Raw genomic sequence first — 12,500 nt, forward strand, 5'->3', positions numbered from 1 at the left:
TGACGCAGTTTTCGCGCCGCCCCGGCTGACGCGGTTTCGTGCCGCCCCGGCAGACGCGGTTTTTTGCGCCGCCCCGGCTGACGCGGTTTTTGCCGCCCCGGCTGACGCAGTTCGGACTTAGCACTTTTCGGCTGTGCCTGGCTGGCGGCCCACTCACTCGATCGCCATGTCTGTTTGCCACAGTTTTCCCGGTGGTGCCGCACCCGGGCTCGCCCCGGCTGACGCAGTTTTCGCGCCGCCCCGGCTGACGCGGTTTCGTGCCGCCCCGGCAGACGCGGTTTTCGCGCCGCCCCGGCTGACGCGGTTTCGTGCCGCCCCGGCAGACGCAGTTCGGACTTAGCACTTTTCGGCTGTGCCTGGCTGGCGGCCCACTCACTCGATCGCCATGTCTGTTTGCCACAGTTTTCCCGGTGGTGCCGCACCCGGGCTCGCCCCGGCTGACGCAGTTTTCGCGCCGCCCCGGCTGACGCGGTTTCGTGCCGCCCCGGCAGACGCGGTTTTCGCGCCGCCCCGGCTGACGCGGTTTCGTGCCGCCCCGGCAGACGCAGTTCGGACTTAGCACTTTTCGGCTGTGCCTGGCTGGCGGCCCACTCACTCGATCGCCATGTCTGTTTGCCACAGTTTTCCCGGTGGTGCCGCACCCGGGCTCGCCCCGGCAGACGCGTTTTTTTTTTTCTTTCGCCCCGGCTGACGCAGTTTTCGCGCCGCCCCGGCTGACGCGGTTTCGTGCCGCCCCGGCAGACGCGGTTTTTTTGCACCGCCCCGGCTGACGCGGTTTTTGCCGCCCCGGCTGACGCAGTTCGGACTTGGCACTTTTTGGCTGAGCCTGGCTGGTGGCCCACTCACTCGATCGCCATGTCTGTTAGCCACAGTTTTCCCGGTGGTGCCGCACCCGGGCTCGCCCCGGCTGACGCAGTTTTCGCGCCGCCCCGGCAGACGCGGTTTTCGCGCCGCCCCGGCTGACGCGGTTTTTGCCGCCCCGGCTGACGCAGTTCGGACTTGGCACTTTTTGGGCTGAGCCTGGCTGGCGGCCCACTCACTCGATCGCCATGTCTGTTTGCCACAGTCTTCCCGGTGGTGCCGCACCCGGGCTCGCCCCGGCAGACGCGTTTTTTTTTTCTTTCGCCCCGGCAGACGTGGTTCCCCCCCCCCCCCCTTTTCGCTCGCCCCGGCTGACGAGGTTTTCGCGCCGCCCCGGCTGACGCAGTTTTCGCGCCGCCCCGGCTGACGCGGTTTCGTGCCGCCCCGGCTGACGCGGTTTTCGCGCCGCCCCGGCTGACGCGGTTTTTGCGTCGCCCCGGCTGACACGGTTCGGACTTTGCACTTTTCGGCTGTGCCTGGCTGGCGGCCCACTCACTCGATCGCCATGTCTGTTTGCCACAGTTTTCCCGGTGGTGCCGCACCCGGGCTCGCCCCGGCTGACGCAGTTTTCGCGCCGCCCCGGCTGACGCGGTTTCGTGCCGCCCCGGCAGACGCGGTTTTCGCGCCGCCCCGGCTGACGCGGTTTCGTGCCGCCCCGGCAGACGCAGTTCGGACTTAGCACTTTTCGGCTGTGCCTGGCTGGCGGCCCACTCACTCGATCGCCATGTCTGTTTGCCACAGTTTTCCCGGTGGTGCCGCACCCGGGCTCGCCCCGGCTGACGCAGTTTTCGCGCCGCCCCGGCTGACGCGGTTTCGTGCCGCCCCGGCAGACGCGGTTTTCGCGCCGCCCCGGCTGACGCGGTTTCGTGCCGCCCCGGCAGACGCAGTTCGGACTTAGCACTTTTCGGCTGTGCCTGGCTGGCGGCCCACTCACTCGATCGCCATGTCTGTTTGCCACAGTTTTCCCGGTGGTGCCGCACCCGGGCTCGCCCCGGCAGACGCGTTTTTTTTTTTTCTTTCGCCCCGGCTGACGCAGTTTTCGCGCCGCCCCGGCTGACGCGGTTTCGTGCCGCCCCGGCAGACGCGGTTTTTTGCGCCGCCCCGGCTGACGCGGTTTTTGCCGCCCCGGCTGACGCAGTTCGGACTTAGCACTTTTCGGCTGTGCCTGGCTGGCGGCCCACTCACTCGATCGCCATGTCTGTTTGCCACAGTTTTCCCGGTGGTGCCGCACCCGGGCTCGCCCCGGCTGACGCAGTTTTCGCGCCGCCCCGGCTGACGCGGTTTCGTGCCGCCCCGGCAGACGCGGTTTTCGCGCCGCCCCGGCTGACGCGGTTTCGTGCCGCCCCGGCAGACGCAGTTCGGACTTAGCACTTTTCGGCTGTGCCTGGCTGGCGGCCCACTCACTCGATCGCCATGTCTGTTTGCCACAGTTTTCCCGGTGGTGCCGCACCCGGGCTCGCCCCGGCTGACGCAGTTTTCGCGCCGCCCCGGCTGACGCGGTTTCGTGCCGCCCCGGCAGACGCGGTTTTCGCGCCGCCCCGGCTGACGCGGTTTCGTGCCGCCCCGGCAGACGCAGTTCGGACTTAGCACTTTTCGGCTGTGCCTGGCTGGCGGCCCACTCACTCGATCGCCATGTCTGTTTGCCACAGTTTTCCCGGTGGTGCCGCACCCGGGCTCGCCCCGGCAGACGCAGTTTTCGCGCCGCCCCGGCAGACGCGGTTTTCGCGCCGCCCCGGCTGACGCGGTTTTTGCCGCCCCGGCTGACGCAGTTCGGACTTGGCACTTTTTGGGCTGAGCCTGGCTGGCGGCCCACTCACTCGATCGCCATGTCTGTTTGCCACAGTCTTCCCGGTGGTGCCGCACCCGGGCTCGCCCCGGCAGACGCGTTTTTTTTTCTTTCGCCCCGGCAGACGTGGTTCCCCCCCCCCCTTTTCGCTCGCCCCGGCTGACGAGGTTTTCGCGCCGCCCCGGCTGACGCAGTTTTCGCGCCGCCCCGGCTGACGCGGTTTCGTGCCGCCCCGGCTGACGCGGTTTTCGCGCCGCCCCGGCTGACGCGGTTTTTGCGTCGCCCCGGCTGACACGGTTCGGACTTTGCACTTTTCGGCTGTGCCTGGCTGGCGGCCCACTCACTCGATCGCCATGTCTGTTTGCCACAGTTTTCCCGGTGGTGCCGCACCCGGGCTTGCCCCGGCAGACGCGTTTTTTTTTTTCTTTTCGCCCCGGCTGACGCAGTTTTCGCCCCGCCCCGGCTGACGCGGTTTCGTGCCGCCCCGGCAGACGCGGTTTTTTGCGCCGCCCCGGCTGACGCGGTTTTTGCCGCCCCGGCTGACGCAGTTCGGACTTTGCACTTTTTGGCTGAGCCTGGCTGGCGGCCCACTCACTCGATCGCCATGTCTGTTTGCCACAGTTTTCCCGGTGGTGCCGCACCCGGGCTCGCCCCGGCAGACGCGTTTTTTTTTTCCTTCGCCCCGGCAGACGTGGTTCCCCCCCCCCCCCTCCGTCTTTCTTTTTGTTTTTTTTTTCGCCGCGGCTGAAGTGGATTTTTCGGTGCCTCGACGCCCCGGTAGTCGCGGTTTTTCCGTTTCCGCACGGCCCCGGCTGACGCTGCTCGGTCACAGTCGCCTTTTGTGAGGATTGCAGACTTCTTGAGCGCGGGTGTTTTTTTTTTGTTGTTGTTGTTGTTTTATTACGCATTCGCTCCAGCAGACGCTGTTTAGACTTTTTGTTTCCTCTTTTATCCTGCGACGAGGTGACGAGGTTTATTCGGTGCCCCGCCGCCCCGGCTGAAGTGATTTTTCCTGTCCCGTGCCGCCCCGGCTGACGCGGTTGGGACTTCGCGTTTGTTCGGCCGCCACGGGTTTTGGCGCACTCGCTCGGTTGCTTGTTGTTGCCACTTGTTGCGAACCCAGGTTTCTTGAGCGAGCGCGGGCGTTTTTTCTTCCTTTCTTTCTTTGTTCTATGTGTTAGCGAATCGGCCTTTAATATCACACGAGGACTCACAACCAACAATTTTCAGTTTGAAGTGTAAAAAATCTGCAGGTGTTGACGTAACTGACTTGCCCCGTACCCTTGAGTACATCCATGAAGTTCTCGTAGTACTACTAAATCGCATTATTCCAAGTGGAGAAATTCCCATAAACTTGCAAACCTCTACACGAAAATCGGTGCGCGTGATAAAGTTGAAAATTATCGTCCGATATCAAATGTGCCTTCTATAACACAAATTCTAGGAAAAAAAAAAAAAAACACTTGTTCGCCGTTCTCTGCGCCGTGACTGGCAGCACTCCGGCGAAGCGAAACGGGGTCGATTCGAGCACGATATCGGCGTCTTTCGACGTGCTCGCCGGCGACCGTCGCACGAGTACGTCGCACGAGCGCGTCTGCCGGGGCGCCGTTTGCGAAGCCGACGCAAAAGTGGGAACCGCCGCTCGGATGATCGCCGCTTTCGGCAGAGTGAGTGTTGGCACTCCGGGGAAGCGAAACAGCGTGAATGCGCCCACGAAATCGGCGTATTTTGAAGTGCCCGCCGGCGACCGTCGCACGAGTACGGTAAACCGCGTCAGCCGGGGCGTAGTTCGGGACGCCGACGAAAAAGTGGGAAGCGCAACTCGGATCTTCGCCGTTTTTGCAGGAGTGAGTGGCGGCCCTCCTGCGAGACCAAGAAGCATCGATTCGTGCACGAATTCGGCGCCTTTCGACGTGATCGCCGGCGACCGTCGCTCGAGTAGGGCAAACCGCGTCTGCCGGGGCGGGCTTCGGGACGCCGATGCGAAAGTGGGAAACGCTGCTCGGATGTTCGCCGTTTTTGGCCGAGTGAGTGCTGGCACTCGGGCGAAGCCAAACGGGGCCGATTACGGCACGATATCGGCGTCTTTCGACGTGCCCGGCGGCGACCGTCGCACGAGTACGGTAAACCGCGTCAGCCCGGGCGGAGTTCGGGACGCCGATGCGAAAGTGGAGAACGCCGCTCGGATCTTCGCCGTTTTTGGAGGAGTGAGTGGCGGCACTCCGGAGAAGCCAAGGAGCGCCAATTAGCGCACGATATCGGCGTCTTTCGACGCGCTCGCCGGCGACCGTCGAACGAGTAGGGCAAACCGCGTCTGCCGGGGCGGGGTTTACGACGCCGACGCAAAAGTGGGAACCGCCGCTCGGATGTTGGCCGTTTTTGGCAGAGTGAGTGCTGGCACACCGGCGACGCGAAAGAGCGCGAAAGCGCCCACGAAAGTGGCGTATTTGGACGTGCTTGACGGCGACCGCTGCAGGAGTACGAAAAACCACGTCAGCCGGGGCGAGCGACCCACGGCGGTCTGGGTGCTTATCGCTGCTATTATAGGGGCACCCCGGCAGACGCAGAAAAAAAAAATTTTTTTTCGACCTTCTTTTTTGCTGGTCGAGCTCGGGTAACCCAGGTCGCAATGGGAGCCGCGCACGAAAGCGGCGTCGCGAGCCGCGTTCGCGGTCGCTAGTCGCACGAGCTCGGCAACCGCGTCAGCCGGCGCGGAGTTCGGGATGCCGACGGCTAAGTGGGTACCGCTGCTCGGATGTTCGCCGTTTTTGGCCGAGTGAGTGCTGGCACTCCGGCGAAGCGAAACGGGGCCGATTCGGGCACGATATCGGCGTATTTCGACGTGCTCGCCGGCGACCGTCGCACGAGTACGGCAAAGCGCGTCTGCCGGGGCGAGGTTTGCGATGCCGACGAAAAAGTGGGAAGCGCCGCTCGGATCTTCGCCGTTTTTGCAGGAGTGAGTGGCGGCCCTCCTGCGAGACCAAGAAGCATCGACTCGCGCACGATATCGGTGTCTTTCGACGTGCCCGCCGGCCACCGCCGCACGAGTACGGCAAACCGCGTATGCCGGGGCGGGGTTGGCGACGCCGACGCAAAAGTGGGAACCGCCACTAGGATGTTCGCCGTTTTTGGCAGAGTGAGTGCTGGCACACCGGCGACGCGAAAGAGCGCGAAAGCGCCCACGAAAGTGGCGTATTTGGACGTGCTTGACGGCGACCGCTGCAGGAGTACGAAAAACCACGTCAGCCGGGGCGAGCGACCCACGGCGGTCTGGGTGCTTATCGCTGCTATTATAGGGGCACCCCGGCAGACGCAGAAAAAAAAAATTTTTTTTCGACCTTCTTTTTTGCTGGTCGAGCTCGGGTAACCCAGGTCGCAATGGGAGCCGCGCACGAAAGCGGCGTCGCGAGACGCGTTCGCGGTCGCTAGTCGCACGAGCTCGGCAACCGCGTCAGCCGGCGCGGAGTTCGGGATGCCGACGGCTAAGTGGGTACCGCTGCTCGGATGTTCGCCGTTTTTGGCCGAGTGAGTGCTGGCACTCCGGCGAAGCGAAACGGGGCCGATTCGGGCACGATATCGGCGTATTTCGACGTGCTCGCCGGCGACCGTCGCACGAGTACGGCAAAGCGCGTCTGCCGGGGCGAGGTTTGCGATGCCGACGAAAAAGTGGGAAGCGCCGCTCGGATCTTCGCCGTTTTTGCAGGAGTGAGTGGCGGCCCTCCTGCGAGACCAAGAAGCATCGACTCGCGCACGATATCGGTGTCTTTCGACGTGCCCGCCGGCCACCGCCGCACGAGTACGGCAAACCGCGTATGCCGGGGCGGGGTTGGCGACGCCGACGCAAAAGTGGGAACCGCCACTAGGATGTTCGCCGTTTTTGGCAGAGTGAGTGCTGGCACTCCGGCGAAGCGAAAGAGCGCGAATGCGCCCACGAAAGTGGCGTGTTTGGACGTGCTTGACGACGACCACCGCAGGAAAACGAAAAACCACGTCAGCCGGGGCGAGCGACCCATGGCGGTCTGGGTGCTTATCGCTGCTATTATAGGGGCACCCCGGCAGACGCAAAAAAAAAAAAAATTTTTTTTCGACATTCTTTCTTGCTCGTCGACCTCGGGTGACCCAGGTCGCAGTGGGAGCCGCGCACGAAAGCGGCGTCGCGAGACGGCTTCGCGGTCGCTAGTCGCACGAGCTCGGCAACCGCGTCTGCCGGGGCGGAGTTCGGGACGCCGACGGCTAAGTGGGAACCGCCGCTCGGATGTTCGCCGTTTGTGGCCGAGTGAGTGCTGGCACTCCGGCGAAGCCAAACGGGGCCGATTCCGGCACGATATCGGCGTCTTTCTACGTGCTCGCCGGCGACCGTCGCACGAGTACGGCAAAGTGCGTCTGCCGGGGCGGGGTTTGCGACGCGTACGCAATAGTGAGAACCGTCGCTCGGATGTTCGTCGTCTTTCGCCGAGCCAGTGCTGGCACTCCGGCGAAGCCGAACGGAGCCGATTCGGGCACGATATCGGCGTCTTTCCACGTGCTCGCCGGCGACCGTCGCACGAGTACGGTAAACCGCGTCAGCCGGGGCGGAGTTCGGGACGCCGATGCGAAAGTGGGAAGCGCCGCTCGGATCTTCGCCGTTTTTGGAGGAGTCAGTGGCGGCACTCCGGTGAAGCCAAGGTGCGCCAATTCGCGCACGATATCGGCGTCTTTCGACGTGCCCGCCGGCCACCGTCGCACGAGTACGGCAAACCTCGTCTGCCGGGGCGGGGTTTGCGACGCCGACGCAAAAGTGGGAACCGCCGCTCGGATGTTCGCCGTTTTTGGCAGAGTGAGTGCTGGCACTCCGGCGAAGCGAAAGAGCGTGAATGCGCCCACGAAAGTAGCGTATTTGGACGTGCTTGACGGCGACCGCCGCAGGAGTACGAAAAACCACGTCAGCCGGGGCGAGCGACCCACGGCGGTCTGGGTGCTTATCGCTGCTATTATAGGGGCACCCCGGCAGACGCAGAAAGAAAAAAAAAAAAAAAATGGGGACATGGCGTGCGTCACCGTGCGGCTTCGCAGCGTTGCCGAAGTCGCCGAGCCCTTCGACTGAGCCGAACGGCGGACAGGGAACGTTGGTCGGCCGTTCTAACCTGTCGGTGCCACGCCGAGACGTCGTTAAGGAAAACCGCGTCGTGGGCCTCTACGACGCCGTCGAGTCGTTGTACGTTTGGTGTCCAGCGTGTCGGCGGCGAGTAGCGGACACGTCGTTCACGACTTCGGTCTTTCGCAGTCGACGCGAACTTGCGGAGAGTCGTGGTGCCTCACGTTTTCGGCAGAAACCGCGGCGGAATTTTCCCGTGCGTGCGCGCACGACCTCGGTGCTGTGCCGTCAGCGTAGTGTTGCACAAACTCGTGGCCTACCCAAGGTGCGGTACGTTTGCGGCCGTATCCTCGGTGGGAATTTCGTGAGTAGGGTCGCAAATTCTACGACCTCGGCGGGTTTGAGAGCGACGTAGACTTGTGGCACGCTCAACGTGCCACACGTTTCGGGGCACACCCGCGGTGAAATTTTCTCGAGTACGCTCGTATTAGTGCCCAAGGAGGTCTGGGTACTTATCGCTGCTATTATGTGGGGGTTCTCGTGAGCGGCGTACGCGAAAGCGACCGGGTGTCTGATATGCGGCGGGCTTCGGCCTCGTCAAGCGTGTCCTCGGGTCTGCTCCAGGGGAATCCACGGCAGTCGTCTGCAGCCTCATCCGCTTGATGCGTTAGGGGCTGGTTGTCGGACGGTGCCGTTTTACCACGATATCGAGGTGTGTTCCGTGTCGTCCTCGGGCGATTCAGATGCGAAAGCGCCGAAGACGCGGGCGTGACCCGTCGTCTGGCGGCTTTGCAGTCTCGGCTCCGTTGCTAGTTCCGGCCGGTCCACCGACAGTGCAGCGGGCTTGGGCAACCCGCACGGCGCGACCGAGTCGATGCAACGAAAAAGAGCGAGCATGAACGTGCTTCTTGCCGCACGGCTCCCACTCGTCTTTCGGGAAGGTTGTGCCGTAGCGAGCTCGAACGCCGTCATCTCGGAGTGCAAAATAAGCGTGTTGGGGCGCCTGAAGGTGGCCTCCGCCGCACACAGACTGCGTCCGGCCCGCCGAAGGCGAGGACGGACGCGCAGTCGAACGATTACCTGGTTGATCCTGCCAGTAATCATATGCTTGTCTCAAAGATTAAGCCATGCATGTCTAAGTACATGCCGAAATAAGGCGAAACCGCGAATGGCTCATTAAATCAGTTATGGTTCCTTAGATCGTTTCTTCCTACTTGGATAACTGTGGCAATTCTAGAGCTAATACATGCAGTGAGCCTGGAGCCCTTTGGGTAACGGGTGCTTTTATTAGACCAAGATCGATCGGGTTTCGGCCCGTATTGTGTGGTGACTCTGGATAACTTTGTGCTGATCGCATGGCCACGAGCCGGCGACGTTTCTTTCAAGTGTCTGCCTTATCAACTTTCGATGGTAGGTTACTTGCTTACCATGGTTGTTACGGGTAACGGAGAATCAGGGTTCGATTCCGGAGAGGGAGCCTGAGAAACGGCTACCACATCCAAGGAAGGCAGCAGGCGCGCAAATTACCCACTCCCGGCACGGGGAGGTAGTGACGAAAAATAACAATACGGGACTCTTTTGAGGCCCCGTAATTGAAATGAGTACACTCTAAATCCTTTAACGAGGATCAATTGGAGGGCAAGTCTGGTGCCAGCAGCCGCGGTAATTCCAGCTCCAATAGCGTATACTAAAGCTGCTGCGGTTAAAAAGCTCGTAGTTGGATCTCAGTTCCAGACGAGTAGTGCATCTACCCGATGCGACGGCTCGGACTGAACATCATGCCGGTTCTTTCTTGGTGCACTTCATTGTGTGCCTCGAGATGGCCGGTGCTTTTACTTTGAAAAAATTAGAGTGCTCAACGCAGGCGAGTCGCCTGAATAAACTTGCATGGAATAATAGAACAAGACCTCGTTTCTGTTCTGTTGGTTTTTGGAATACGAGGTAATGATTAAGAGGGACGGACGGGGGCATTCGTATTGCGGCGCTAGAGGTGAAATTCTTGGACCGTCGCAAGACGAACTACTGCGAAAGCATTTGCCAAGAATGTTTTCATTGATCAAGAACGAAAGTCAGAGGTTCGAAGGCGATCAGATACCGCCCTAGTTCTGACCATAAACGATGCCAACCAGCGATCCGCCTGAGTTACTCAAATGACTCGGCGGGCAGCTTCCGGGAAACCAAAGTATTTGGGTTCCGGGGGAAGTATGGTTGCAAAGCTGAAACTTAAAGGAATTGACGGAAGGGCACCACCAGGAGTGGAGCCTGCGGCTTAATTTGACTCAACACGGGAAAACTTACCCGGCCCGGACACTGGGAGGATTGACAGATTGAGAGCTCTTTCTTGATTCGGTGGATGGTGGTGCATGGCCGTTCTTAGTTGGTGGAGCGATTTGTCTGGTTAATTCCGATAACGAACGAGACTCTAGCCTATTAAATAGGTGCGGGGTTCCCAGCACCTTACAACCTTCTTAGAGGGACAAGCGGCTCCTAGCCGCACGAAACAGAGCAATAACAGGTCTGTGATGCCCTTAGATGTCCGGGGCCGCACGCGCGCTACACTGAAGGAAGCAGCGTGTCTTTATCCCTGTCTGAAAAGACTGGGTAACCCGTGGAACTTCTTTCGTGATTGGGATAGGGGCTTGCAATTGTTCCCCTTGAACGAGGAATTCCCAGTAAGCGCGAGTCATAAGCTCGCGTTGATTACGTCCCTGCCCTTTGTACACACCGCCCGTCGCTACTACCGATTGAATGATTTAGTGAGGTCTTCGGACCGATGTCCGGCGCGGCCTTTCGGTTGCGCCGGTCTGTTGGAAAGATGACCAAACTTGATCATTTAGAGGAAGTAAAAGTCGTAACAAGGTTTCCGTAGGTGAACCTGCGGAAGGATCATTAACGGATTGTGAAGGGTGAGCGCCTCAGCTGCGTCTGCGCCCGACACTTTCTGCCGCTGACCCCGTTTGGACGCGGGGTCGGCTTTTCCCCACGGGGCTGCCTGAATGTGGAGCGGCACCCCGTGACAAATTGTTGCGCCCAGCGGACGCCAACACCGCGACCTTGGACGGTCGGCCAGGTGGCGGACGCGGGTACAAACGGCGCAACGCACTCATAGGTCGGCTTTCGACCCGCCACTGCACCGTGGCTCGAAGCGCTCGAAATGCGCGACCCGACCGCTGCGGGACCGCCTAGTACTGTAAACAGGAGCGGCGGAGCGCGAACGGCGAGTCGTGGTTACGTCGGTAGAAGGCGAGGCTGCGCGTTCCCGAAACGCCAGCCGAGTGCCCTCCCGACCGTTCGAGCGTGCAAGAACGAGACCCGACAATCGCGCGGCGACTGCCAAGTACGAGAGGAACGGCACAAGCGTCGGCGGTCGGTCAAGGAACTGGCGATGTGACGGGTCCGCTGTGCACCAGTGCATACCGTCCCGCCGTCCGCGGCAAGCGCCTCCGCGTCCTCGGGTGACGGAGGCTGCCGGTCGGTTCTTGCAGGCGAGGGATCTCGCTGGCACCGGTTCGCGTTGACGCGCGGCCGGTCATGGCACGGCGATGCGACGGCCGAGGTGCGCAGTACTCGATGGAGGAACCGCACGCTCCGATGACCGTCCCGCCCTCCGCGGCGTATGCGTACCGACCGTAATGGTTGCAGCAGCGCCGGCCGGCTTTTGAATTCGCCACACGAAACACGGTGCGAGATCGCGGTTAGGGGAGCGTCGACGTTGCCAGGCGTTTTGCTTGCTGCCGAGGGAAAGGCGGCACGGCCACGTCGCGCTCGTCGCGATTAGCGGGTCTGCGCGCTTTGGGAAGGTGCCGCAACGACTTGCCGAAAGAGGAAGCACGGAAGAACGAGGGACTTGGACGTCCCGACAATTGAACGCACTTGCGGCCAGGCCCTTGCTGGCTTCGTTCTTCCGCCTCGAGTAGGCTCGTACGCGGCTCCGGCGCCGAAAGTGGTCCTTGGCACCGACTTCGGTGGACGTGGGAAGTGCCGCGCAAGTACGGCGCGCCTGGCTCCACCTGTTGGCTAAAGTAGGCAGCCGGATCGGCATTTTGGTGTGCGGTGGCAAACCGTGGATGCGAAAAAAGCTTGTGCGATTTCGTGGAACAAAAAGCGGGGGTCCCCCTTTTTATGCGGAGGAGACCGACCCGCCTGCCGTGGTGAACCGCGACGCCACGGTAAAAACGGGAGAGGCTTGTCGATGGGACCGTGCATCCCGCGCTCCACGGAGGCCGGGAGGCGGCCGCCCGAGGAAATGTGTAGCCGTCGAGGCCCGCATCTGCGTGCACTCTTATCCAAATGGGTGTACCGCAGGCATTTTCTGGTTAGGCGGGCCAATGAGAGCGAGCACACAACGATACCTACGGGTCCGGCTTGGAGAACCGGCTTCGACGCCTCCCGAGTATTTATAGAGGGGTGGACCACGAAAGCACTCGCAAGTAGCGAAAGCGAAACGCCGTCCGAAACACACCGTTTGCTCGATTTGCGGCAGCCGAAAAAGGCGCGGCAGAGTTTTGGAGTCCAAGCGTGCGCTGAAAAGCGCCCTTCTTGGCCACTGTTTGGCCGAGTGCCAGAAACGTTTGGTTTTGACTGTACGGAATTGAACAAACACTTTTTCACGACTCTAAGCGGTGGATCACTCGGTTCTCGGGTCGATGAAGAACGCAGCCAGCTGCGAGACTTGGTGTGAATTGCAGGACACACTGAGCACTGATTCTTTGAACGCACATTGCGGCCTTGGGTCTTCCCTTGGCTTCGTCTGTCTGAGGGTCGGATCACATATCAAGA

At 61.4% G+C, this 12,500-nt stretch overlaps 2 non-coding genes across 2 annotated transcripts; both read left to right on the forward strand.

The window, feature by feature from the left end:
- Positions 1-8,798: 8,798 nt before the first annotated feature.
- LOC142793103 (small subunit ribosomal RNA) lies at positions 8,799-10,613 on the forward strand. Its single transcript, XR_012891444.1, has one exon. It is a non-coding gene; the product is annotated as a small subunit ribosomal RNA (ribosomal RNA).
- Positions 10,614-12,332: 1,719 nt separating this feature from the next.
- On the forward strand, positions 12,333-12,485 carry LOC142793121 (5.8S ribosomal RNA). The gene has a single exon (XR_012891458.1). It is a non-coding gene; the product is annotated as a 5.8S ribosomal RNA (ribosomal RNA).
- The last annotated feature ends 15 nt before the right edge of the window (positions 12,486-12,500 follow it).

The sequence above is a fragment of the Rhipicephalus microplus genome, unplaced genomic scaffold (genome assembly GCF_043290135.1).
Source record: "Rhipicephalus microplus isolate Deutch F79 unplaced genomic scaffold, USDA_Rmic scaffold_280, whole genome shotgun sequence".
In the NCBI taxonomy this organism is placed as follows: domain Eukaryota; kingdom Metazoa; phylum Arthropoda; class Arachnida; order Ixodida; family Ixodidae; genus Rhipicephalus; species Rhipicephalus microplus.